This window comes from Puma concolor, chromosome F2 (genome assembly GCF_028749965.1).
Source record: "Puma concolor isolate L17-30 chromosome F2, mPumCon1.1.hap2, whole genome shotgun sequence".
Lineage (NCBI taxonomy): Eukaryota > Metazoa > Chordata > Mammalia > Carnivora > Felidae > Puma > Puma concolor.
The window spans coordinates 5,260,486-5,287,779 of NC_141684.1; the positions used below are offsets into that span (position 1 = coordinate 5,260,486).

Below are 27,294 nucleotides of genomic sequence, written 5' to 3' on the forward strand. Positions count from 1 at the left end.
TTTATTTATTTAAAAATCTTTTTGTAGTGTTTTTATTTTATTTTTGAGACAGAGAAACAGAGCATGAGCAGGGGAGAGGCAGAGAGAGAGGGAGACACAGAATCTGAAGTAGACTCCGGGCTCTGAGCTGTCAGCACAGAGCCTAATGCAGGGCTCAAACTCATGAACCATGAGATCATGACCTGAGCCAAAGTCGGACGCTTAACCGAGTGAGCCGCCCAGGCACCCCTTTCCTGCTGTTCTTTAGGGTACTTTACTTAAGAAAAAAAAAAAGAATTCTGTTTTGGTTTCTCCAAAATGTTTTTGAGTATATATCTATATTTGTATCTATCTATTGGTTGTTGCTCTAGGGATGACATACACATATTTACAGTTATTTACAATTAAATTACAATTTTATCACAGTCTGCTCATATCAACATTTTACCACTTTAAGTAGGGTGTAGAGATCTTACCACAATTTAAGTCACTTTATCCACCCGCCCATGTGCTATATGACCTTACATATCACGTCTGTTATTAATATGATATTAACATAGTATTTGTTAGTTGCTTATTGTGAGTCAGCTGTTGCTGAATGTTTTACCCAAATATTTTTATATCCATTCCATGAAATACTTATTAATATTGTTATGCTCTTTTTATAGATAGTCAACAACACTTTTTTCAGCATTGTCCTGCAGAAACTCGGATTTAGAGACGTTAAGTTACTCCACTGAGGGTCTGGGTCAAGATGCCGCTCAGGTTCTACACGGGTGTATCATGTTCATTCTGGATTATCGCCTGTTTCAGGATGAAATTGCTCACGGATGCTACCAAGCTGGGAAGTGGGGTAAGAGGAAATCCTCGGGGGCCGGGAGGTCCAGCCTGGCTCCGCCACAAACAGCTCCGGATTTGGGCAGGTCCTTAAACCAGTCGGCCGCTCGTTCCTCCTCCGCAAAAGCGAATGTTTACATTCGACAGCCTCTCACATCTGTGCCGCTCAGGCCCTCTGAGCTAGAGATTGGCCAGCACATTTGGTTATGAGTGCTTTAGTTTTAATATTACGTAGAGGCATTTGTGTTACGGATGAAACCTAGCCTTTTACCTTAGTTCAGGGCTAAGTGTGACTCCAGCTCGCTCTAGAAAATATTAACCCAACAGGATGCTTTGAACAGGGTCGGAGGTTCTGATGTCAGTGTGTTTGCGAGGGCAACTTCCTTTATCCCCCTTTGGGGATTCATAATGTGCTTTCACCCCCAGCATCCTGGAACTCATGATCCACTTCAATTCCTGTTAATCCAGCATTTTTCAAGCTGGACTCCATTTCACAACATACCCTTTTAACCGTCGTTGAGAAAACTTGGATTGGATTTCTCTGGCTTGAGTGCAGACTGAGACCTGACTTCTCAAACCACCCCTCTCGGAAGGTTCCGCAAGGTAGACCTAAACAGAACGGTTGTTGGATGGCTATTTTATTTTTTCCCTATTCGTTTGACAGGCGTACAGAGTCTGTGATTTGTATAACGGATGATCATCAATTAGGGACTCTTTCTGACTCTTCATCATTTTATTTTGACAACTGACAAATGAGAACCCACTCTGTATGCCTACTGTGTGTGGGGCTTATGTGTTAATGCAAGAGTGAGAGAGAAAACAGTAAACGCGTGAATTAATCAAATCGTCGCAGTCAGACTGGCCTTCTTTCCACCCTCAGAACCCAAGCTTTTGTCAGCCGGGTTCCAGGAACTAATTAGGAGCAGGCACACTTACACAAGTGTGATGCGTTCACTGAAACTAATAGCTGCCGTCTGCAGCTCTGAGTCACTGATGGGATTCGTAAGGACACGGCTATCTTGGCCTCGTACGCATCTCTGCAAACCTCCGCTCGTTTGTGAAAAATAATGTCTCATTTCCAATGACCTCAGTTTCATACTTTAAGATGCTTGGAAATGATATCTAAAGTGTAGACAAGCGGTTTTAGGAATTTCTTCAAGTTTCTGTCAACAGGGCTGTGGGTAGGTTATGTGGCCAAGACAGAGAGACTCATCATTCTGTCCCCGGCAGTGGCGACATGACTGTGTGCCTGTGAGCTTGCTGGCCTGAGGCATCCTGGGAGAGACCCGCGGCAGGGGACTTGCTCAGTGTGTCCCACGTTCCATGGTTCCGTGCGTGCCACATGACCAGCCTAGCACCCCTCCTTGCTACTGACAAAGACATCAACCCTGCCCTTTGTTCCAAACCTTGCTCGGCCACCTCCTCTTCTCCAGAGCATCCCAGATCACTGCAGGCTATGTGACTCATCTTCCTCATTCTCCCAGAGCGCAGGATCTGAACCTCATTTATGTCGGCGGCACGTTCTTTCCAGGTTGCATTCTGCTCTTTAAGGAGCACGCCTCCTTTCCCCTCCTAGACCCTGAGGCCACCGTGACCTGGCCCCGCAGGGAGGACCCTCGAAGCTTCTCATCATGAACCCACATGCGGCTGCCAGTGACAGAGCTGTGTGCACCTGTAGGGCTGGCGCCTCGGAGGGACCAGAGCAGGCAGCGGCGACGGCTCTTTGAGGGCTTTCCCAGGGGAGAGACCCTTGAGGCCGAGTCATGGCTGGGAGTGTGCCCGGCCAGTGATGACGGAAAGGCATTGTAGGGTGACAAAGGGTGATATAGGAAGGGCCCCTTAGAAGTCAGGGTGTGGAATAGGGTTGCAAAGGACAAGTACTGGTAAGCGAAGGCGGAGGCAGATGCCAAACCACTCAGAACCGTCCTACAGCCCACGGCCACATGCGTGGCAAACGCTTACTAAGCAGTTAATACCAGGCACACGTCACTCCAGGCTTTGTGGATATGCTGGGAAGAGTGAAGTGCCTGCTCTTGGGCTTATGTTCTTGTTGGTAAGATAGGCACTTAAAATCCACGATGCAAAGTCATTTGCAGAAATGAGTGCTCTCAAGTATGCAACACGGGGTGATGTGATAGTTAAGGAAGGAAAGGAGGTAAGGGCTGCTTTAGGTTAAGTAGTGAGGGACAGCCTTCCAGAATGGGAATCGGAACGCTAAGCCAAGCACTAAGGGAAAGATCCCCGGGGAGCCCGTTCTGGAGATTGGGAAGAGCTAAGGCTCAGCAAAAGGCTTGGCAGATGAGCAATGACTCCAGCAGAATAAGGGCAGGGAGTGAGAAGGACAAGAGCAGGGACGTGGGCAGGAAGCGGCTTCAGACTCCAAGTAGGGGAGGGCCATTCTGCACTCCCCCTGGCCCTAGAAGGAGAATGGGTTACAGTCAGGGGAGGTACAAGGGTTGAAGGACACGTTAGTAGGAGGGAGAGGACAGTGGCTTGGAGCAGGTGATGAGGGAGGTGGGGAGAATGAACTTGACCACTCCTGACCGCCGTCAGCCACATAACCGAGTCCCCGGCCCCGCTGAGCCTCACCGGGATGGCTGAGTTAGCCACTTCCCTGGCCCCTGTCTCATTTCTCTGCCATCTCCCTGTGCAGGACCTCCAGGAATATTGCCTTTTCAAACTTTCATTAGTATAGAACCTATGCAGAAAAGAGCACATATATGAGCACATGGTTTGATGAACTTTTACAAACTGAATGCTCCGGATAACTGGCCATCCTCAAGCTGCCCCTGCTGCCCGCCAGTCACTGTCTACTCTCAAGCACCCTCAGCCTCTGTCCTGACTGCATAGATGGGTATGACCCACATTTCCACTTAGTACGAATGGAATATAGTGTGTGTTCTTCTGTGCCACGCTTCTCCCCTCTACACTGTGGGACTTGTGTGTATGATTGTGTGTGAAATAATTTTTTAAAAAGTTTTATTTATTTTGAGAGCGAGAAAGAGAGCTAGAGATCTGGGGAGGGGCAGGGAGAGAGGGGGAGAATCCTGATGTGGGGCGCAAACTCACGAACTGAGAGACCATGACCTGAGCTGAGATCAAGAGTCGGGCACTTAACCAACGGGGTGCCCCCATGTGCAATCCTTTTGAAAACCTAAGTCACAGCATGTCACTCCTCTGCCCGACCTCTGATGGCTTTCTGTCACATTCAGAATAAGACCCTTACATTGGTGCACAAGTGGCTACCTATTCTGGCTCCCCTGCCTCTCCCTGCCTCTTCTTCTGAACCCGCCCCCGCTGCTGTTCCTGGAAGCCACCAAGATATTCCCTATGTCAGAAAGCCCCTGTGTGAGGTTGCATTATGATGCCCAGTTTATAAGGGTGACTTACCCTATGTCACAGAACTCAGACAATGAAGAGCCCACATGCAACCTTGAATATCCTTTTCAGTGTCCAGGGCGCTCTCCTCCCTGATGGCCTGACCTTCTACACAATGAACACAGGCCTCCTGCTGTCCCCACACCCTCCTCTTGGGACACAGTGACACAACCACCCTTCCTCTCAGTTGCCCTTCACTTCGGAGCCATGCACTTTCCATATTCCTTCCTCCCCCTGGAATGTTCGCTCACCCTGATCCCAGCCCGCCCCCCCCACCACTGCCTCACCTGCTTGCTATTACAACTTGGTTTATAAATATCCTGTCCGTTGGCCGTGGCTTAGTTGAACAAAAGGCATTTTCTTGATATGGAAGCTGGGAATCTGGGGTCGGGGAATGTGGACTGCAGCCCGTCTCAGCCGCTGCCTCTCTCTGACTTAAACTGCAAGCGACTGATTGGTAGCTAGCAGTAACCAGCAGTCATCGCTGAGTAGTTAAGAACTTGGATTCAGACCTCCTGGAGTTGGAGAGCAGCTTTCCTGCGGTGCTCATTGTTTGGGAAGGTTAAATGAGTTGGTACACGTAGAGCATCTAGAAGAGCACGCAGCCCAGGTGTGTTCAATGGATGGCACCCGTGGCTCGTTCTTCTCTGAGAAGGCTCTGCCTTCTCCTCCAGGAGTCCTCTCCAGGTATTCCCCGAGGCTCCTTCTCCCTGCTCCCCGGGGAACACAGCCTGGGATCTCGCCGGGCAGGCTAAATGGGCTTCTCCTTTTCCTTTTCTTAGTTGTGGCCATGCACATGTCCTCAGCTAGGCATTTTGCTTATTTTTAAGTAAAGTCAGGAAAGGTGTTTTAGGTCTTTGTAGGCTGTGTGTCTGGCAGAGATGAGGTGTTTGCTGGATTTTCTAGTTGGGCAAAAGAAAAGGAAAGTCCACAGTTTCCCACGAGATGGCGCTGTGAGTCCACAATCACTGTGAACAGGGATTCGGGAAAGGGAGAGAAACAGACTAAGACCCTGTACAAACTGGCGTCAGGCCCATCCCTTTGGGGGCCAGGGCCACTGATCCTTGGAATTTGCACAGCACAAATACAAGCCTTTTCTTAGACAACACGTGTTTCATCAAGCTTTCTTTTCTGATGTTAGGGGAAAATCTATAAAGGGCCAGGTGAGAAACCTTTTATGGAATATTGGCTGTAGGACATTCCGTGCATATGTATAATTTCATTTCATAGTTTACTGAGTGAATAAATCCTTACAGTCACTTTGCAAAGCGTGCACTATTATCCCTGTTTCATAACGAGCAAACTGAGGATTCCACAGGTCAAGTTCCTGGCCAAGGCTCGCTTCCAGCTCTCTCCTGTGGTGTCAAGTCAAGATCCAAATACTCCTTCCAAATTTCAAGGCTCTGTTCTTTTCCGTTCCAGTGCTCTGCCTTTTCAGAGAATGATGGCATGAACTGCATGGATAACTCATCCATATGTTGGGCATAGTTTTCCTCTCCAGAGAAAAGGGGCTCTGTCCCCACGGGGAGTGCAGGATGAAATCACACAATGGAGGGGCCATCTGTGAGTTCATCAACAGCTTCTGCACATGGTCACTGCATGCACCTTTTCTTGCATTAGGTTGCTGTGCTCAAATTACTAGTTTATGCTCTAAGGAGTCTGGGCTATGGGCCTCCCTTCTACCTCTATAGTGGATTTTCCAGTTCTTACTGCAGGCTGATATAATGCAGATGGCAAAGGGTCAAGAATTGTGCCCCTGGCCTCTTTTTCTCCCTAGTTTACTAGATGACCCCAGGCAAATCATGCACCTTTTCAGAATTCTAATTTGTTGACTTCTGAGACCAGATAGGCTAGTGAGAAAACCTCCCTTTTTCTGCTCATCATATGATAAAGATCTAAGACTTTTATGCTCCCCTTATTGTAGGTCTCCTGTAGTGTCCAAATTGCTTTCATTCACGAAGATACATTTCTCTATGCCTATCGGCACTGAACAAGGCAGAGAGGTGGGTGAGATCCCTGCCCCATGTCCTTAATCGGATGGCCCCACCCCACGTTCAGTCTGCTGTCTGAAGAGAGAAGCATCTGGACACAGTGCAATAATTCTTAGCTTGGAATTGGTGGTCTGAGGCACACCAGGGGCTTGTCCTGAGCCTAATAGCCCAGAAAGTGCCTGCTCAAACAGGTTATTCCATCCCTCCAGCACTGAGAAGGGCTTCCTTGACTCTTTATTACTGCCCTGTATCAGTTTTCTGTTTTGTGCCATAGCAAATAATTTTAAAATGACACAGACATATCACCCAGCTGCTGTTTAGAAGTCTGACATGGGTCTCACTGACCTGATGTCAGGAGGACCGTATTCCTTTCTGAAGGCTCTAGGAGAGGATACATCTTTTTGCCTTTTGGGGTTTATAGAGGCCGCCTGCATTCCTTCATGCACGTCCCCCTTTTCCATCTTCAGAGCCAGCCACATTGCTGTCTTCTGGTCACATCCAAGAAAGGCTATTTGCTTTGAAGGAGTATTGTGACTACATCAAGCCCATCTGGATATTCCAGGATAATCTCTCCATCTCAAGGTCCTTAACTCTAATCCCATCCACAGAGTCCCTTTTGTGATGTAAGGTAACATATTCATGGGCTCTGCGGATTAGGATGTGGACATCTCTGGGGCACCATAATTCTACCTTCCCAGGGTGGGAATTGTGGGTTCATGGAGAAATCTTTCTTCTACTTACTTGTGCCTTATTTGGAATCAAAGAGCAAATTTCTTTATACAAAAAGATGTACTTCAAAGAAATTAAAAAATTAGAACAGTACTCCTTTTTCCTTCGTTCAGATATGCAGATATTTTATGGGAAAGATCCTTGTGAATTTGGTCTGCCTTGCTTGAGAATAGTGATCTTTGTTAATATCCTCTCTTCCCTTAAGAAGGAGGGAAAAACATCACATGACAGGAACCCAGGCCTTTGGGTACATTTGGAGAAAAGTCACCAAAATGGTGTTTTTCTCAGGTGGCTTCTGGCTTCCAAAGAGTATCTCTCTGTTCTTAGGACCTCAGGCACACTGTATATAGATAATAATAGTAACAGTCCTAGTTAAATAGAAGGTTATAGCTGGAGATCTTTGGACAGTCCCTGGGATGCTCAAGCTTTTACACATTCTTCTGTGTGGGAATTTATAGGAAATTTGAGTCTTCTATTAGAAAAGGGAAAGAGAGAGAGAGACGATGAGCCTTATTTATTGTTTTCTGCGTGCATCCAACAGATAGTCTTTGAATGTCTTCTCAAGACAGACAATGTGCTAGAAATGAAGGATACAGAGAAGAATACATACCATTTCTATTCTTGGAGAGCTTACAGTCTAGCATGGAAGAAGGAACACTGGGGGAGTAACCCACACTCTAGTAGAGGTTCGGTGAGGCTGTTGAGCAAGGAAGTGCAGGAAGCTATGGAGACATGACTCTTAGAGGATGAGGAAGTGGGCTGGTGCCGTGGGAAGGGCACTGGAGGGCACAGGGGGCTGAGATCTGGTTCAGAACCCACCACAGATATACTGAGCCAGCCAATCATCCTACATAACTTCAATTCTAATGAACTTTAGTGGGTCCTCTCCCCCTCCTTGGGCACCTTCTCTGTTCCTGAGGGGGTCAGACAATATAACCCTGAAGTCATCTGGCCTCGGAAGTGGGGGTCCTCAAGTATGGGGAAAAGAAGGCTCTGAGATGTGGCCTGGTGGCCTCAGTTGGGCGCAGCTCTCTTTTGTGACAGACATCTTTTCAGCCAGTGATGGCAAACTCTACTTCCATGGCCACTTGTTGGAAATGATGAAGTCACTTCCTGTGAAGCATACGTGATTCATTTTTCTCATCTGTACCTCATGGAATCGTAATTCATTCTGAGTTTTATGGCTGAAAGAAAGAAAGAAAAAAGAAAGGAAGGAAGGAAGGAAGGAATAAAGAAAGAAAGAAAAATAAAGAGCAACTCTGTCTCTTTCCCTCACTCACCATCCTTAACCTGGAAATGGAACCTCTAAGGCAGGGGGGAAAATGAATTTGGGGGTAAATGGATATGTCAGAAAACTAGACTTGGATAAATAAGATACTGTTAAAATAATCACTGATGATATATTTAGGGGAAAAAAGACTACCATTCTCTCCATGAACACCTATAAAAATAACCAGAGCATCAGCATCTGAGAACATTCCACAGGAGGTATTGAGACCATGTGACAAAGATTGTTACAGAAGGTGAGGGGAACAGAAATGGGTGGGGCGTGGTCTCCGCTGTCACAGAGCTTACAATGAGACTAGAGAAGTAGACAAGCATATGAAAAAGGTGCATAATCACTGTGGTGAGAAAAAACATGAGACTATGCCAAGTGTCATTTGAATGAAAGAAGCCAGTGAGTGCCTTGCTGCAGGCAGGTGGGGAGGTTTGGCTGATGTTGGGAATGAGTTTTGAAGGACAAGTGGGGAGACTACATGTGGGATGGAGAGAGAAGGGCAGCCCGGGCAGTGAGGACAGCGTGTGAGGACGGGAGGAGCATGAGGGAGCCAGGCGTGCTTGGGTTGGGCAGTGGTGAGCCGTGTGTGGCCGGGTTGTAGAAGCAGGTGGGGTTCAGGGACTATGTGATGTGCTCAGGGCTCACACGAGCACAAAGGACTGCCATAGGCCTAAAAGCTTGAGATCTCGCTGGGAGAAGGCACTTGAGAGCCCCACCTGTTTAACTACTGATTCAGAGAGGCAGAGGGAGGGCTAAAGTGATGGACGATTACGCTCATGCCTTTCACCCAAAACCATTTATTTGTGTGGTGCCGTCGGAGTGATAGCCCCTTTCTAGAAGCTAGGGACCCATGGGCCAAGGCGGGAGACAGAGTCCCCAACATGATGGAGCTTATGTTCAGGGGAGAAATAAAAATATTAAAGAAGTTAAAATAAATAAATAAATAAGGTATCAATTAATGAGTGTTGGGCAGGAAATTAAAATAGGATATCGAATAGGAAGTAACTGGTGACTATTTTAGACAAGAGGTCAGGGAGTGCTCCCAGAGGAGATAACATTTCAGCTCAGTTCTGGTTAACAAGTAGGAGCTGGGCACACAAAGATCAGAGGGGGAATATTTCTGGAAGGAGGATGGCTAGAACAAATACACCAGCACATGCTGAGTAAGAGTTTTTAGCGTTTAAGCAGACAAAGCACCTCTAATATGTCTGGGTCATGGCAGAGGGTGAGCCGTTGGAGAGGAGGTCTTGGATGTATATTTGGGGAGCTCCCGTCAGTTAGGGCTGGTACCTACAAAGCAAAGGCCCCCTGAAGGGCTGTGAGCCAGGAGATGATGTAATAAACCCATGTGTTTGTTGAAATCATTCTGGCTTCTCCATGGAGATTACAGAAGTGGAAATGGTGAGGGGCTGTCACAGTAGTCCAGAGAAGGGAATGATGGCTTGGACAAGGTTGTACAAGGGGCAACAAAGAGATACCGGACAGTACAGGATGAACTTCGGATGAGGAATGAGATGTCGTGGCGTTGCTGGTCGAACTAAGGTAAAGAAGATGGGCAGAGTTTGCCACGACGGGGAGACTGCAGAGAAGCATGTCTTCAGGAAGAAAGGAGGAGCTTCCTGTTGTCCATATTTTGTGTCTGGGGTGAATTTCATGTAAAAATCTGTAAGTCTGGATGTTTCAGACTGTAGTTCTACAACTGAGAGCCTTTATCAATGACAAATCGCGATTGGCTATTAGTGACAAAGATGAACGTAACAATTTAAACAAAAGGGAGGCTTACACTGTTCGCCCACATTGAAAAATGCCCAAGGGTAGGAACTTAGAGCTGGTTTAGTGGCTCAGTTCATCAAGACCCCAAACTCCTCCTTTCTTCTCCGTAAATCTTATTAAGGAGTTTCAGCCACTAAGCTGGTGTTCTGTTCAGAGATGCTTTCCGGAGATCCAGCCGTCTTACTGTGTCCCAGATGGGAAGTGTGCTGGGGAAGAAGGACAAGAGGGATAACGGGGGTTTTCTGGAAGCTCATGCCCGTCTCCAAAGGAGGCTCAGAAACAGGTTAAAATTTGAGTATATTGCCAATCTGAATAAAATCAGGATTCCGTTGTAAATAAGAGGGTGGGTTGGGTACGCAGGAGACAGCCGGCTGTTTCCATCACCCAGAAGTTTGCAAATAGATGACACGGAAAGCCGGGGGAGTCCATGGAAGAATCTCCAGAGAGCGTGTGGGCTGAGAGGACAGGGGGACCTAGGCTGAGCCTCCTGCCACCAGCATGTGACGCAGAAAAGAGACCTGGCAGTGACAGTAGAATGAAGTTGACAAGGTCCTGATGGTCGGCATCACGACAGGAAAAGGTGTGTTTAGGAGAGCACAGGAGGCTTCGGGGGAGTTGCACCAGCCTCACTGTAGACTTCTGTGCCAGGACTAGTTTCTACAGGCGAACACACAACCACAGAAAAAAGTTAATGATGCTTTATTTTTATTTATTTATTTGTTTTTGAGAGAGAGAGAGTGTATGTGTGTGCATGTATGCGTGGAGGAGGGGCAGAGGAGAGAGAGAGAGGGAGAGAGATGGCGAATCCTGAGCAGTCTCCATGCCCAACATGGATGCCAGGCTCGATCTCATGACCGTGAGATCATGAGCTGAGCCAAAATCAAGAGTCGAACGCTTAACTGACTGAGCCACCCCAGTGCCCATGGTTTTTAAATATAAGGAAAAGAAAGGAGACATTTGATAAATACCTCTTTTGAGTCCAACAATTTTATGTGCATAATTTCATGTAATATTTGTAACAGTGACGTTGTCTCTGATTTTCCTCCTATAGAAACTGAGGGTCATGGAAGAGAAATCACATTTTCAATGTCACGCAGCAACTGGGTGGTAGATGTGAGATCTAATTCGGGGATGTCTTGGCCCAGGGTTGGCATTCATTCAGCTGTCCGATTTGTGTTGTAGCACGACGTTCCCCAGCCTCAGTCCTGTGGACATTTGGGCGGGACGAGTCTTTGTTGTGCAGCGTGGGATGTTTTGCGGCATCCTCGGCTCTACCTACTAGATGTAATAGCACTCCGTTCAGATGAAACATCTCTGGATGTTGCCTGATGTCCCCTGAAGGGCAGAATTGCTCCTTGTTGAGAGCTGAGAACACTGTTCTGGAGGGGACATCGATCAATCAGTCTCTATTTCTTGATACACGTACACGTGCACGCATGTGCACACACGCAGACACACACACACACACACACACACACACGCTTTCCACCCATCTGCAGAACAAAATCTTTAGGTCTGAAAGTTCCCCAGGCACTCATGCTCTCCCCCCTCTACACTGTCTCCTCGTGTGTAAGAGATTTTGCAAGATAACCATTGTTCATCCACCACCAAAACAGAAACTTGGGAGCCATTCCAGACTCCTCCTTTATTTTTCTCTCCACAAGATGGGTCTGCTGCTTCTGAAACATCTCCCAGATTGGTCTTCCTCCCTGAAGTCCTACTGTCCCCGCCCCCCGGTCTAGGCTTATTCGTATCTTCCCTGCCCCCTGACAGTGCTTCAGCCCCTAACGGTCCTGCTGTCCTATTCCCTCTTCCCTCCATGCTGCCAGCATTGCAAACTTTCTAAACTGAAAATAAAATGCCAGGGACTGACCCTTATATCCTGATCCCTGCATGCCTTATTTTGTGCGGTGCCCCCCGCCAGACAGTCCCTTTAACCACACCCCCAAAGCTCTGATTGAATTTGCTCATCCTTGTTCCTACTACTACTAATAAGCCTTTTGAGGACAGAGACGTCGGCTTCTTTATTTTTCATCCTCAATACTTATTCCAGAACCCTGCAAATAGAAAATAGTTACTGAATGTGAACTGAGTGGGTTCCAGTGGATAGTGATTTAGAGGAAAAGGGAAGGACTAGCTGCATTTTAATGCTTGTGTAATGGAAAGCTTAGTGATATATTTGATATTCTTGATGAGATGTCTTGAGGGTAATCCCATGCTCTGGCGGGGCAACTCGTTCCAGACAAATGGATTAGTTAAGATAGATTTGAGTCAGTGTATATCACTGTCACTCTAAATAAAAGACGCAGGGCGCCTGGGTGGCTCAGTCGGTTAAGCGCCGACTTCGGCTCAGGTCATGATCTCACGGTCCGTGAGTTCGAGCCCCACGTCGGGCTCTGTGCTGACAGCTCGGAGCCTGGAGCCCGTTTCAGATTCTGTGTCTTCCTCTCTCTCTGCACCCCCCCCTCCGGCTCACGCTGTCTCTGTCTCTCAAAAATAAATAAATGTAAAAAAAAATTAAAAAAAAAGATGCCAGGATGCCTTTCTGGCATTGTTTCCTGAAGATAGACCGAAGTTAGTGTGTGTTAGTGGCTGTCTTGAATCCGCTGACTCTGAGGTTAAATATGGAAATAGGGTCTGAGATGGTAACCTCATGTGGCTTTTGCCGCCTAAATTTCAATTAGTTAAAATTTCAGTTCCTCAGTTTCATCAGCCATGTTTCAAGTGCCCAGTAGCCACGAAGAGCTAGTGGTTTCTGTCCCGGGGCTGTGCGGTTAGAGCATTTCCACCATCCCAGTGGTCTACTGGACAGAGCTAGTCTAGAGCGTGGGGTGTGAAGGCCCCATGATGCCTTCTACGGCATCATAAGAAATAGGAAGCAGAACAGGAGAGAAAAAGAATGTCGTGTTCCTTCCAACTGTGCTTAGGGAAATTTTATTTATACTTCAGCCACCAGTTTCCATGGGGAAGCCTTCTCTGGCCCTAAACTGGTCTAGATTGGCTCTTTTATTATGATTTATTCTAAGATAGTATCTCTTTTACAGTTGTGTGTGTGTGTGTGTGTGTGTGTGTGTGTGTGTGTGTGTTGATTTAATTAGCATCTGTCTCTTCCTCACTTCCATGACCCAGTGAGGTCATGACCCGGGTCTGCATTTCTTTAATGTTTCACATTTCCTGGCTCAAAGTATACACTTCATAAGTATTTGTTGAATAATTTAATAAAATGCTAAACATTTACAATCATAAGACACCATGGTAGACACCTTATTAAAGTTATTTTCTATTAATTAATTTTCTGTTTTCACTGCAATATTCTTTTTTATGCTTATTTATTTTTGAGAGAGAGAGAGAGAGAGAGCAGGCACAGGGTGGGGTCAGAGAGAGAGGGAGACAGAGGATCCAAAGTGGGCTGCACGTTGACAGCAGAGAGCCCGATGTGGGGTTTGAACTCACGAACTGTGAGATCATGACCTCAGCGGAAGTTGGACGCTTGACTGAGCCACCCAGGCACCCCTTCACTACAATATTGAGTGACATTTGTAAGTTCATTTCAGAGATGAGGAAACTGGAATTCATGACTTGACTCCCTGTTGGTAGATGACAGAGAGCAAGATTAGGAACACACTGATTCCAAGTGAGGCGTATAGGATCCAAACAACAGACACTTGATAGACTGAAAGCGGAAGAGAGAATATACAAGAATGAAACAAAAATGTCCTCAGAGAGCTTGCGGTGGGCTGAGGTGAAAAGGAAAGCAATAAACGCTCTGCCCAGGGAAAGTGTCAAGCCATGCAACCAGCACAGTGACAGAGGAATCTAGATGGGACTGTGTGAGTAGAGTGCCTTTTTTGCCTGGGAAGTATGAGACAGGCATCTTCCCCAAGGTAATTCTTTTGTTGTTGTGAAGGATGAGCTGAGATTTGCCAGATAGATAATTGCCGTGTGAGCATCCCTGTCAAGGAATCAACCTAGACACGTGTCAAGGGGCCTGCTGCCCTGTAGGGATGTCCTGTGTTATGTGTGATGTGTATGTAAGCAACAGGATGAAGGTGAGGCTGAGAAGGTAGGCCGACCCCTGTTTAGGGGGGATCTGTAGGTCATGATGCTGACTGTCTTGTTGGCACTGAGAAGCCACTGATATGTTTTTCAGCCCTGGGATTTGTGTATGGATGGAGGGAACAGAATGGGTGAGTAATAGGAAGATCCTGTGGTGAATATCAGCCCAAAGTGAACCAATGTAGGGGAAGGGGAAGGGATTTGGGTATTCAGATGTCAGGTTAAGTCTTAAACATACTAAGAATGATGTGGCCCTAGTGTATCTCCAGGGAGATGTCCAGATCTCAGTTGTATCCAAGCTTTAATGGAATCAAGTGACAGATGACAGGAAAGTGAGACCCCGACCGATCCAGTGCTCTGTGTTAGGACGAGCTCTCCTGTCTCACATTACTCCCCTTATGCCATATTAGTACAGCTATTCAATTGCTGAACTCACAAGGGATAAGATTCACTCTTCTCAAGCTGCCCTTGAGTCCCTGGAAATGCGCCCCCCCCTCCAGTTCACCACGTGGACAGTGTTTTTAATTCCGAAATTACACATGGAGAGAGGCTGTCCTTCAATTTCACTTGACTCAATCCATATATACCAAAGGTCATCCACATTAATGCAGTCAAGATAGCAGTTTCCTCAGAGAAGAAAACCGAAATGGTTGAGGTTTCTGGCTTCCAATATTTTATCGTTAGTTGGAGCCCAAAACAGTGGAGACAATGCAGAGAATATAGTGTTTAGTAGAATGTATTGACAATCCATGAGACATATTTAAAAGAATACCATGTTTTATTTTATGAATTCAAAACATCCCAGCAAATCTCTATCAAGTAGATCATGTTTTACTATGGGTTTCCATTATAAAATGACAGACATGTACATTTGGGGAGAGGTTCTTGTTGGACTGAGTTAGAAACTTACAGAAATATGGAAATTGAGATATTATTGTTTGCTTTGTCCTCTTGGGGACAGTCATCTTTTTCAGAAGTTTGTCCCCAGTCCTCCAGGGACTCTCTGGGACTCTGATGGATTTTTGCCATGTGACCTGCTCCTCTGTGGGCTACAGAAGTTTGAGATGTAGTCACAGTGATTTTGGCATGAACAGAGCTCTGAAGAATGGAGATTTTCCCATGGGCATGGGGCCAAACTAAGCATCCTTTGTCTTGGTCTGTCAGGGCATTCATGTCAAAACCAACTGATTTACATATCCAAGGTCCTAGGATGATTTGTCTGTTTATGTTTTCCCTGGAGAGGGAAGGAGCTCTGATGTTTCCTTCTGAGGAATGTGCCTTGTCATCTAGAATACCAAAGGTCAATGTGTGAATGCCAAGTGAGACAGGCAGAACCTGGGTCAGGGGTTACCAGTGTCTGAGTTGGGGATGGGCAAAACTGACATTCCAGGGGCATCAGCAAGGAGGGCCCTATGCCCAAAAAGGTCAGATGCACTTCTCCTTCTGCTGATGAGGGATAATCTTCCACAGCAAGTAGAGTGTGGGACCATTGTAATTATTCCTGCTGTGAGTTGTTCTGCAGTGGAGCACAGCAGGGAATGGAAGGTGGTCCTCCACCCACTCCAAATGAAGGAGATAGAACTGTCAGGGACAGCACAGCCTCACTGCAGAGGGTAGAATGCCTTCCCATCAAATGTCAGTACTGCATGTTTCCAATGATGACGTGTGGTTGATCACAGAGACCACAGATTGGGCAGTTGCATAGATTGACCAGGATGACTTTGTCTTATTTATTTAGTGAGTTGTGAATAGAGATGACTTCTTTGAATTGAGAAAGCACCCATTGAGTCCTTGGGCCTGGGGAGGAGACCTGCAGAGAACATGTTCCTTGTAACCATCTATGGGATTGAGACTCAGATCTTTTTTCAAAATAAAAATGAAAGAAAACATAGTGTTATTATAACTGCATCAGAAACTACTTAAGGTAACTAAAATAGTTACACTTACAACTTTGCTTCAATCAAATCATGTTACTTGGGTCACATCCACTGATTCTGGGAATAAAATGAAAAGTGTATCTCTCCCAGGATCAACCTAACAGGACGGTTATCGCCTCGCCAATAAGGACCACGGACAGCGACAGATCCAGGCCTGCTTCTTCCCTCACTGTCAGATCCTATTTTCACTCTTAGGGGTTGTGCTTGTTGATTAGTTTAACATATCCTAGACTCTATCTGGCATTGCCTGCAAGCAATGCATACCTGTAGGAAGGACCAGGTATCAGTGGTAGTACACCTAATCCCTCTTTGTCTCTCTAACCTTGCCTTAGGAAAACCAGAGTCACATTGTACTTTGGAAAATCCAGGTGAACTTTTCAGTTAGATCAGATGCTGGTACTCAGTAGAATGCTGGCCGAAAAGAGTATATCAACCACCACTCTACATTTGGGGAAGAAAACTCTCAGTTCTAGAAGGGTAGATGTTTTTCCCCCAGCATGATCAATTAAGAATGGAAATAAAGCCCAAATTCCGTATGATGCTATGTGAAATAGTTGATAGAATGTTCTTTCAAAAATTGTATTAAATCCCAAGCATCTGAGAATCTTTTAAAAGTGTTTGTGTGTGTGTGTGTGTGTGTGTGTGTGTGTGTAAAAAGGAGCTTTTATTGGCGATACACTAAAATATTTGATATTTGCAAACACATTTGCTTGAATTCACCTGGGCAAATAGGTTCCGTTGCAACGGGGGATCTCCATGTCCCCATTTTTGCAGCACTCGTTTCTATCTCCTGATTATCTGGATCAAAATTATGTTAAGTCTTTGTCTCATTTTTTAAAAATCAGGAACTCATTTAGATTTTGAAGGAAAAAAATAGATTTGGAGGCAGGGAATGGCAAGAAATGCAGACAAATAAAACTATCAGAGATAGTAACACAATTGTGTTAGTTGTGTCCTACGTACTCCATTGGTGAGGGAGGGATCCTCATCCCAGAGATATGGAACATCTGATACTGGACAGATGAGATCAAGGGCGGCTTATTAATCACATGTACTCGCAGCCTCGGGGGGAGAATATCACATGTATGCAAGACACATCACAAACCACGAAGATTACGTTTGATAAGGGAGCAAACGACCAGCGGCTGTGCGAAGCAGCCTTTGTAATATCGAGAGGGTGAGGTGTCCCCTGGACTGTGTGGGAGGATGTCCTTGGCTTGTTTGAATCCTTTGGAAGGCTGGCAGGGAACTGGGACGTCCTACTCAGGTATAGGCAGGAGCTGCGTCTGGGCCCTTTGATAGGGAGGGTTATCCATGGAAGCAAGGTGGAGAGCAGCAGGCCATTTGAGGCTTTCTTGGTTTCACTGGGTGTCAGTGCAGTTCATAACACGGAGCCTTCGTTTTAGATCATGCACGACGAGAGAGATTCTGTGTACCCACACCTTGTCGATTGTTGGTATTTTTCTCCCATAACAAACGGCAGCTACTTTTTTTTAAAAATTCAAGGCTCGCTCTTTGTACCTATTTCTGACCCAAGTTTGATTTCTTACAGGGCCCTCCACATCAGTAGCTCTCGTTAAATATTTTTAAGGATCAGACATCTTATCTCCTATAAAATCAGTGAGCCTAGACCCAGGATCTCCTGTCTGGCTGTAGGCAGGTACATGCTGGTTAAACTGCATATGGATGGGTAACCCCATCTACCTTCTTTAGAAAGCTCTCAAATCCCACTCACTGGGCAGTGGCATTGGTATTGATGTTATTAACAGATAACGTCTCTAACCATATCATGAAAGGAGAATAGTATATCAATCCATCAGGTGATGAAGGGGAATCCCAAAGAGGTCGATTAACTTGTCCAAGGCCACATTGCTGGTGATAGTGGGATGAAGGGCATGTCACATGATACTTGTAACTGTGAATGCAGAGTGTATCGTATTGTTTACACCCTGTCTCCTCCACTTGTGGCATGCTTCCTGTTGACAGGGACCATATCGGATTCCTCTTTGTGTTTACTGCAGTAGCCTCATGATGGTGGCAAATAAGTGTCCAACCTCCTGATCGTGGCAAAATAAATGTTCAAAAGAAATTGTTTTTTGTTGTAATAAGACTGGAAAGGGTTGCTTTTAAAGGAAGAGTGGGGAAAGAATGACTTAGTGGATTATGGAATGGTGGCATGAAGGGGATTCTGAGGTTCTCTGTAGGGTCCCTTTGGGCTGGCTAGGTGGCTTACCTATCCTCTACCACCTGTATAGAAGTTGTACATTGGGTGATGTTCAATGACTTAGTCTCCCTTCATCCCATGAGTCTTAACCAGTTGCAGACTGACTGAAGGAATCAGATCAAAAGATAAATAATTACATTTATTCAGTAATAAATTGATAATTTATGTCATTATTAATAAATTGATCATTATATAAATATATGTACACACTTTAAATATAAGTAATTATACATGAACAAATTAATAAATTAACAATGTAATAAGCTACATTTATTAACGATACGGCTGTGTTGGGAGTTTGAAACAAGGCCTCCTATGACCTTCAGCGAGCCTAAACTTTGCAGAGACTTGGGTCCATAGTCAGACACTTAGCTCCTGTGGGGCAGACTGCCCCCTGCTTCACATTTGGCCACCAGAAGAACTGAGAACAAGAGAAGCAAAATCCTGGGATGCAGTGTCTTCCCAGTGCAGGGAAATGTGGAGCCACGGCCTCTCCAAGTGCCTGATGCAAACGATCCCACTCAATCCTTGTGACAGCTCCAGGAGAAAATGACTCTTCTTCTCTTCAGTTTACTTTCCACTGGTCACACGTGGATTTGGGGGCTGGAGCCCTTGCCTTACTGCAAAACCTTCAATAGGGATCCTCTGAGAACCAAATGGATGTTCATGCATTGGAAGCCTGCACACTGATGATACTCTTCTTCTGGCTCTGGGATCTTCTGTCAAGGCTGAGGCCCTCCCACCTTCCCTCACTTCCGCTTCCCAAGTCCGTGAGCACGCGGAGATGCCAAATGCTGGGTTGTCAAAGGATTGCCCACTAGAAGACATTTGTCAGGTACATCTCTCCTTCTGACAATTTAATTGGGGCAAATTTGAGGAATTTCAGAAAGATTACCGAAGAGGTTTTAAATGTCTCACAAAAAAGCCCATAATAGCTTTCCCAAATGGCAGGGAAATGAGCAAGCAAGGTGGTCTTTCCAAAGATGACACATTTGGAGCTCCTTCCTCCCTGCCACTTACCACCCTTTGCATTTTAACAGAAATGACAGATGTCAGCTTCAAAGCTAGACATTTAAACACAGCCTTCTCTAGAAAGGATGGGCCCCAAGTTCTCCCAACTGGCAGGAACTTTCCATTCTGCTTTTTAACTGCTTATATTGTTTCCTGTTTGAGGTTCACAGTTTATTTCATTGTTGAAAGTTGCATTATGCCCACAGTAAGAGACTGCTTGGCTGTGTCACGGAAGAAGCTGACAGACGGTGGGGCACCTGGGTGGCTCAGTTGGGTTAAGGGTCTGACTTTTGATCTCAGCTCAGGTCGTGATTTCATGGTTTGTGAGATCAAGCCCCTTGTTGGGCTCTACACTGACAGCACAGAGCCTGCTTGGGATTCTCTCTCTCCCTCTCTCTATGCTCCCCCTCCCCCACTGTTGCTCTCTCTCTCTCAAAATAAATAAGCATTTTTTAAAAAAGAATAGAGTAGTTCTATGGGGAAAAAAAAGAAATGGAGTTTCTCTTTAAGCTAAATAGCAGAGGAACAAAATATGAGCTGGAGTTGTGGACTACCTTCCTACATCTGGAATTTCCCCCAGGGAAAAAGGCACATTAATTCTCCCTCCACCCATCCCCCGGTGGGGGGGGGGGGTGGAAGCAAGAGTTGTTGTAAGTTTTTCCCAAATTAAGAATATCCCCTCTCTTGGAGGCTAAATCATGCTCTGATGATTTTAATTAAATGAGATGGAAGTTTCAGAACTTCCAGGGACAAAAACTGGTCAAAGTGTTTTATTTTCTAGAAAATAAAATGTTCCATAGAGAGGCAAGCCACTCACACCCCACTTCCCACGTTACCCACACTCACCCTGGCTGATGGCTTTCTGCCAAAACTTGGGCTTCTCAGTCGTTCCAACAGCCCTGAGGTGCAGACACAGTGCTTCTTTGGGGGTTGGGGGGTGGATGAGGGACAGTTTCACCCCCAGGCTTAAGGTCAAGCTTCCACAGGTGCCTTCAGGTATACATTTCAGCAAACAGAGGGTGGTTTTGTCTCCTTTGATTCCTTTCATAGGACAGAAACCATGGTCTGTGTTGATTTCCACTCAGAGCCCTCCTGTGTCATGTTTATGATCTATGTTTCTACCATATCAATGGGACACACATGTCTAAAAATACAGACAACTAGAATTTCATTATTTAAAAAAAATTAGTGCCTGGTTGTCGGGATGGGAAGACTGACAGTTTTAGCAGAGCATTTGGAGGTGATGTGAGCTCTTCCTTTTGCAAGGGACACAGGGGCTGTGCCCACCTAACAGGGACAGTGGGTCCAGTCTCTAAGTCCCATCTATTCCTATGAAAAAAGGAAAATATCATTTTTTGGCTATACCGTGTTGTACTTGGGGATTTTCCACTGGCGCTCATAATAAGAGGGGGGCTGTTTTTAAAATTAATATTTTCACATGATGGCTTCGTTTACCTCTCTTCTGAGAGATGGACAGATTATCTACAATGTCAGTGGATTCTCGTTTCTAAGACAGGGATTGCCCTCATTTGTGTCACACTTGGCTGGGGACCAGCACAAGGACAAAGGGAAATGTGGCTTGGCCACTGGATATAAAGACTCTGACAGTTGGCATCCTCATTTCTCAGTTTCTATTTTGGAATCTGCTTGGGAACCTCTGAGGACACCTATATATTAAAAATCTATTTTTAAATTAAAAAATCCTCAGTTCTTGTTCCCATTTTAAGCACAAAATTGGGATCGATCTGTACAGCTCAGGAGGTAGGCAGGGCCAAGAAACAAAACTATGGCAGTCGTAGTGGTTATGAACAGAGTCCGCTTTGGAAGGAATGAAATATTCCATCAAAGGCAGCTTGCTGTCAGTTTGAGCATCTGGTTCTTTTTTTAAAAAATTCTTTAATGGTTATTCGTTTTTGAGAGACAGAGAAAGACACAGCATGAGTGGGGGAGGGGCAGAGAGAGAGGGAGACACAGAATCCGAAACCGGCTCCAGGATCCAAGCTGTCAGCATAGAGCTTGACGCGGGGCTTGAACTCACGAACATCGAGATCATGACCTGAGCTGAAGTCGGATGCATACCCAACTGAGCCCCCCCCCCCAGGCGCCATGAGATTCTGGTTCTTTATTCTCATTTTTCCAGTATAGAACTTTAAATTATGATTTTGTAGGCTCTCGAGGGCAGTGGGACAAAGAAGAGAGAGGTGAGTACCAGATACCCTCACTCCAATATAGACTCAATGGAGAAGTATGGTTTCTTAAGAGATTCACTCACAGGACCCTCGGTGGTGGGGCCTGGCTTCTCTCCTAGATAGTAGAGGCCGGGCTGTGAAGGAGCTGTTACTAAGTCAACCGAAAAGTTACCCTGTCCAGGAGCCCTCCGGCGAGCTTATACTTTCCATTGCTGTCGGATCACTAAGTAGTTGGTGAATGAGCAAGCCACACTCCTTTCTCCAGGAGGGCTCCTGAGGCTGGGTCAGGGAGCTCTGCCTGTCCAGCACGTCGCGCTGCCCCCCCAGAGCAGCCCCCTTGCTTTGTGGTGACTTGAGTTGTAGAATTCCATCTTCTTTGCCGGTCAGTACATTTTGGTGGGGAAGGGCTGGTATCCGTATTTATAGCTTTTGCATCCTCGGCGACAGGCACCTGGCCTGACCTACAGCAAGCACTTGATACATTTGTTGAGTAGATACATCATGCTTTCCATTTTATTGATGAAGAAACTGATTCCCGGACAAGTTGAGCCTCTTGATCCCAAGCCCGTGGCCAGTAATGGACAGAGCCAGGATAGAAGACCTTTGATACTCCAGTCAAGGCCTGCGCTGTCTACCCTACATCATAGCGTCCTGGTTCTGTTAAATGTACTCTGGCCTTTCTTTCTTTCTGAACACAGAACAAGCAATGGAGCAGATACGTGTACGTGAATGAGGGTAATGGATATGTGACCATATCCACGTGTACAAATATGGGAAAGAAGCAAGGCTCTCAGGGGTGTGGACGTCTAGTTCTTAGCCTGCCAACTGGGAGGACACTTTTGCTGCAACAGGGACAGGGATTCTCTGGGAGTTTCACGGATGGCACAGCAGGCCTTTCTTCACAGAGGCACCACACACAGCTTTGAACTCTGGGTAGTGTGGCTTTCTGTTTTTTCTAATGTCAGGTGGCATTCTGCCTGTGACATAGGGAAAGAAGGAAAGAAGCGTGCAGATGACTATGTCCCCCACAGGCTGCGTGTCAGCCGTGGGGTCTGGCAAGCAGGGAGCCGAGACACCAAATCCCTGTGTGATGTTTGGCAAAGTCACATAACCAGTCTCGCTGGGGTTTCGGATCTGTGAAGACGAACACACTGGCTTCTGTAATTTTACGTACATGCAGAGCACAGCACTTGGAGGAGAAGTGAATTGCCTACTGGCCCCCCTCCGGAGTGATACGCGGAAACCAGCAGCATTAGCTGTCCTAAAAGACAGAAACGTGTGTTGCTTGGTGGGAAAGGAACTGACTTTTCATGATATATCCTTTGAAATTGAGTTTGCTTGTAACGTTATCTGTTATGGATGAATAATATACATAAATACTAAATTCATGTAAATTGTCTCGAGAGAAGTTGGCAAATGTGTGTGAAAGTCATGCTTGGCACTTGGGAAGTTCTCAGAATCTGTCAGCAGCCTTTGTCCAAGGTGGTGCCTGGATCCCCCAAGGACAAGGTCTCCTACGCACTTGGAGATCCGGACTCCACGGAGGAGCCTCACTGTGGGCTTTTGTTAATATGGCATTTGACACGGTACTCTGGCCGTATTGATGTGATTCTTTGGCAGTCACTTTCATACCTCTCCCTATACTCCAGTTGGCTGGTGTCGACCTCCTCTGTATAAATTATCTATTGCCTTCGAAATGCTATATAACAACCTCAGATCCTCAGGTTGTACAGCAATCAGCGTTTTCTGCTCATGAGTTTGGGTCAGTTGGGTATGGCTAGGAGGTGGTGTTGATTTTGATGGGACTTATGTGCATGTGCAGGGTCGGCTAGCCGTGTTCTGAGCTTGGCTGCCCTTGACTGAGCCAACTGGCCCGACTCAACCAATCTGCCCCTTTCATCACTTACCCTCCATCAGGCTACCTCCAACATGTCCTCATGGCAATGACCATGACCTGACTCAAATCCCTTTGGCCAAAGCTCATCACACGGTTAAACCCAAGGGCCAGGAATTAAACTCTGCAGAGGTTTGCCTAGGTGTCAGATACCGGAAAGGATTAACCAGACTCCACAGAGCCATCTCACGTGAGGTTTTTATTTGAAGGCAGAGGGTATGATGTAGCAAAAGACAAAGAGCTTGCAGTCAAGCGGAGCGTGGGAGTCAGAGTCCAGCCCTGCACACTCAGTGGGTCTGGGGCGGGGGGTGAGGTATCTCTGTTCTGCGAGCCCACGGGTTATTCCCGTGCTGCCAGTACATGGAGCTGTGGGGCTGCAGGCTAACTGATCGATCACTGAACTAGGAAAGTCAGTTCCAAAGGTACTGGAGGTGCATGATGAGGACCCAGGCTGGGGCAGAGTGAGAACACCACAAAGGTCCCTAGTGCCCGATTACTAAGGATGACAGTATTTCTTCACTCTTTGGGAACACGGGCTTCTTTAAGAAATTTATGAAATCTTTGAACTCCCCCCCCCCCCCATAAAAATGTACGTATTCACGCAAACATAGAATTTTGAATACAGCTTTTAAATTTTCTGGCATCTTGATATGCCAATCCATAGACTCCCTGTGGAACCCCCACATCTCAGATTCGGGAAGGGGCTGCAGTTCGGAGAACGGGGGACGGGGGAGACATTGCCTTGGATAGGAAGTCTGGAAGTCGACTGGAGGCCATTTTCTTTAGGTTAGAATCAAGACACATGCCTTTCTTCCTTCTCCAGATGCTGCAAGCCACACTGGCAAACCTTGGGTATAGCATCAGAGGGTTCCAACCATAGGTTTATTTATTTTTTTCTCACCCAGGCATCAGAATCGCTTCTATTCATGCACAAATTTATCCCTGCTGTTCTCCCCTTCTATCTCTTGCGAGAGGAAGAATGAGTTTTGTTTTCATTTTACATCTGATTTGTAAGAAAAAAAAATCCCTTTCTCACCTCACAGTGTGAGCTCCAAATTGGTTATGATTACCAGCCCAACCCTAGAGCATCTGTGCCAAATTACACAAGGCCCCATGTACCAGCCTGGCACATCTCCTGCCACGTTCCCATCTTACTAAAAATACTCCTTTCCTTTTGTTCATCGTACCTACTGTCATACGGTACATTCCATCCTTGGTGGTCTGCAACGGTCCACGGAAATGGAACAAAAACTGCTGTATGGCTGAGGCAGGAAGGGTATCTGTGGTGCCTCATCGTGGCCAAAAAGGCAGTTGTCTGTTTTCAGGAAAGAAATATGGCGGCAAACTCAATGGTGAGTCTCAGGAAATTAGTTAAGTTGCTCATAAAGTGGGTTTTGCTCCATAATGTCTGAAGATAAAAAATTTAAAAAAAAGGGGTCTCCTGGGTGGCTCAGTCAGTTAAGCGTCTGACTTGGGCTCAGGTCATAATCTCACGGTTCATGAGTTCGAGCCCCATGTTGGGCTCTGTGCTGACAGCTGAAAGCCTGGAGCCTGCTTTGGATCCTGTGTGTGTGTCTCTCTCTGCCCCTTCCTCGCTCATGCTCTGTCTCTCAAAAATAAGTCAACGTTAAAAAGTTTTTAATTTATAATGTCTGAGGTTAAAGCTACTGATCTTTTATCTCCTAAAGCAGCATCACCCTGGTGATGTTCTTGAAAATTGTCCCAAAGATTCTTGTTCTTATGCCTTCCTTTTAAAGCCTTTTTTGGTTCCTGATTTTTGGCTTTTTGTCTCAGTCATGACCGTGTTCCAGCTTTTAGGTCTTACCCTTCACGCACATTATATACTTCCTCTGCTTGAACCCTGCTTTCCTCCTTGAGGAATTGGGCAAAACTGAGCCATACCCATCTCAGATGCACATAACATATGGGAAGCTGAACCCAGGCCATGCCGAATTTTGTTGACTTCCCAAAGAGAATGGACATGTGATCCCATGCTGACAAGGGTTGAATCTCAGCTTAGCCAGCCCTTTGCCATTTGCATATGGACAAATCACTCAGCCTCTCCAAACCCAGCTTTCTTGTCTGAAAAGTTGTTCTTACTAACTTTTTCTCCGACCTTGAGCAAATTGTTCAACCTCCCTGACCATCCGTTTCTTCATGTGTAAAATGGAGATGCTAACCATCTTGACTATGCCCATTTTGTAGATTTGATGTGACGATTAAATTAATTAATACATACAAAGTACTTAGGGGTCTGCCCCGGATAAGAAGTGCTCAGCTCGGGTTAGCCATTAGCTATAATCACCTTTAAGTGCTAGACCTGAGGCTCTTTCATTCACTTCTCAAAACTGGCCGAAGATCACGTGGCACCTGACATTTAAACACGACTTTAAAAATGGCTCAGGGATTTTAAGAAGGGGAGAGTTGTGTGTAGAGTGTCCCAAGGGCCTAGAAAATGTAGCCTATTGAGGGTAGTTTGATCCGTGATCAAGTTGGCAGCTTGGGCTTGCGAGGACCCGGGAAGCAGAGGCCCCTGGGGTATGTCTCCCCTTCCCGGCGCTCATCTCTGTTCCCTGTCATCTCCCTAACCCACTCGCAGGGAGAGGTCCATTCTAGATCCCCAGATATCTAGGTCTGAGAAGGGAGATTTCTGGATTCATTTGGTGGATTTAATAATAGATTGGATTTGGGGGTACAGAGAGTGGGGTGGATTCAAAAAGGGTCTGTCAGATCCTGGTTTATGCTACTTGGATATCTGGTGGTTCCGGTTAGTGGATGAATGTACCAGAGGCATAGATTTGATGGGTAAGGCTGGTCCCGGGGCAGGGGCTCTCCATGGATGGCAGGGAATAACTTTTCCATCTCAAAAAGATAGGAGGAAGGAACAGATCAGATGTAAGCTGGTTTATTGGGTTTGTGTCAGGAAGTTGATGCATCTTACACAGATAAAGGTGAAGGGATGCGCTCATAGTGAAGAGTGTGTAGAAGGGGTAAGAAGGATGATAAAATGCAGACAGACAGGGCCCCATCTGGCTGCTGAAAATACCCAAGATGACGGGTGAGTCAGAGCTAGAGATCTGATCTGGGTCTCGCACCGCTGGTGGATCAGAGGGAGAGTCCCTTTACTGGGCAGGCCACCATCTCAAAGTAGCAGCGTCTTTGGGGGTGTCTGCTGGGTGGGGCCACCACCACCCACAAGTTCCTGGGACAGGCATTCTCCACTGCTGCCTCTGCGGGGGCTGCCTGGCCAACACTAGCTCCGTGGTCCCTAGCTCCACGGTCCCAAGCTCTGTGGTCCTGTTTTAAGGGTCCCTAAAGTATGTCCTTATAGTTTGTGTCTGGACCTCCCAACTTCAGGTCACCCCCCTTAAACTGACCCTCTCAAAAGAAGGTGGGGGCAGGAGTTCAGAGCAGTTGCTTTGGCAAGGCTTGGGTTCTGGGGACCCAAGACAGGGGCTGGTAGCCCAAGCACTAGATGGGCTGAGAGAGAGAGAGCAGGTTGGCACCAAAGGAGAGACTGGCCTCCCCTGTGAGGGCAGCTTCTGGGCAGGAACAGCCATCCTGAGGGAGGCTCCAGAAGGGGTTGGGGTTCTCATCCCAGCATTGCTGCTGTTTGTGACCCTGGGGTGAAAAGATTACCCTCCTGAGCCACATTGCTTCCAGGATCCCTCCAGTTGTAAAGTTCCTCCTTTCGAGGGGAGCACTGTCATGAGAAGAATTTACACCTTTGAATCTGGATTCACACTTCATCATCACCATTCATAACTTTGAGATTTCCAGCAAGTTCCTCAGCATCTCTAGGTGGGTCGCCTCATCTGTACAACAAGAGTAATCAGTCTCTCACATTTATTCGTATGATTAAATGAGTTAAAATGGGGAGATCAAGTAACTGAAATTCACAGAAAGTGCTAGATTGGCCTTCTTTGCCTTCCCGTGTGTGGCTTATGGCTATAGGTGATGGACTAATTAGGATTAAGCATACTTCATCCCAAGAGTCCTCTTTGTTATGCATGGCCC

At 46.3% G+C, this 27,294-nt stretch overlaps 1 long non-coding RNA gene across 1 annotated transcript; it reads right to left on the minus strand.

Annotated features, from left to right (window-relative positions):
• Positions 1 to 7,413: 7,413 nt before the first annotated feature.
• Positions 7,414 to 9,501, minus strand: LOC147571800 (uncharacterized). Its single transcript, XR_015246577.1, has 2 exons — positions 9,391 to 9,501; positions 7,414 to 8,098 (listed from the first exon to the last, which is right to left on the minus strand). It is a non-coding gene; the product is annotated as an uncharacterized LOC147571800 (long non-coding RNA).
• Positions 9,502 to 27,294: the final 17,793 nt, after the last annotated feature.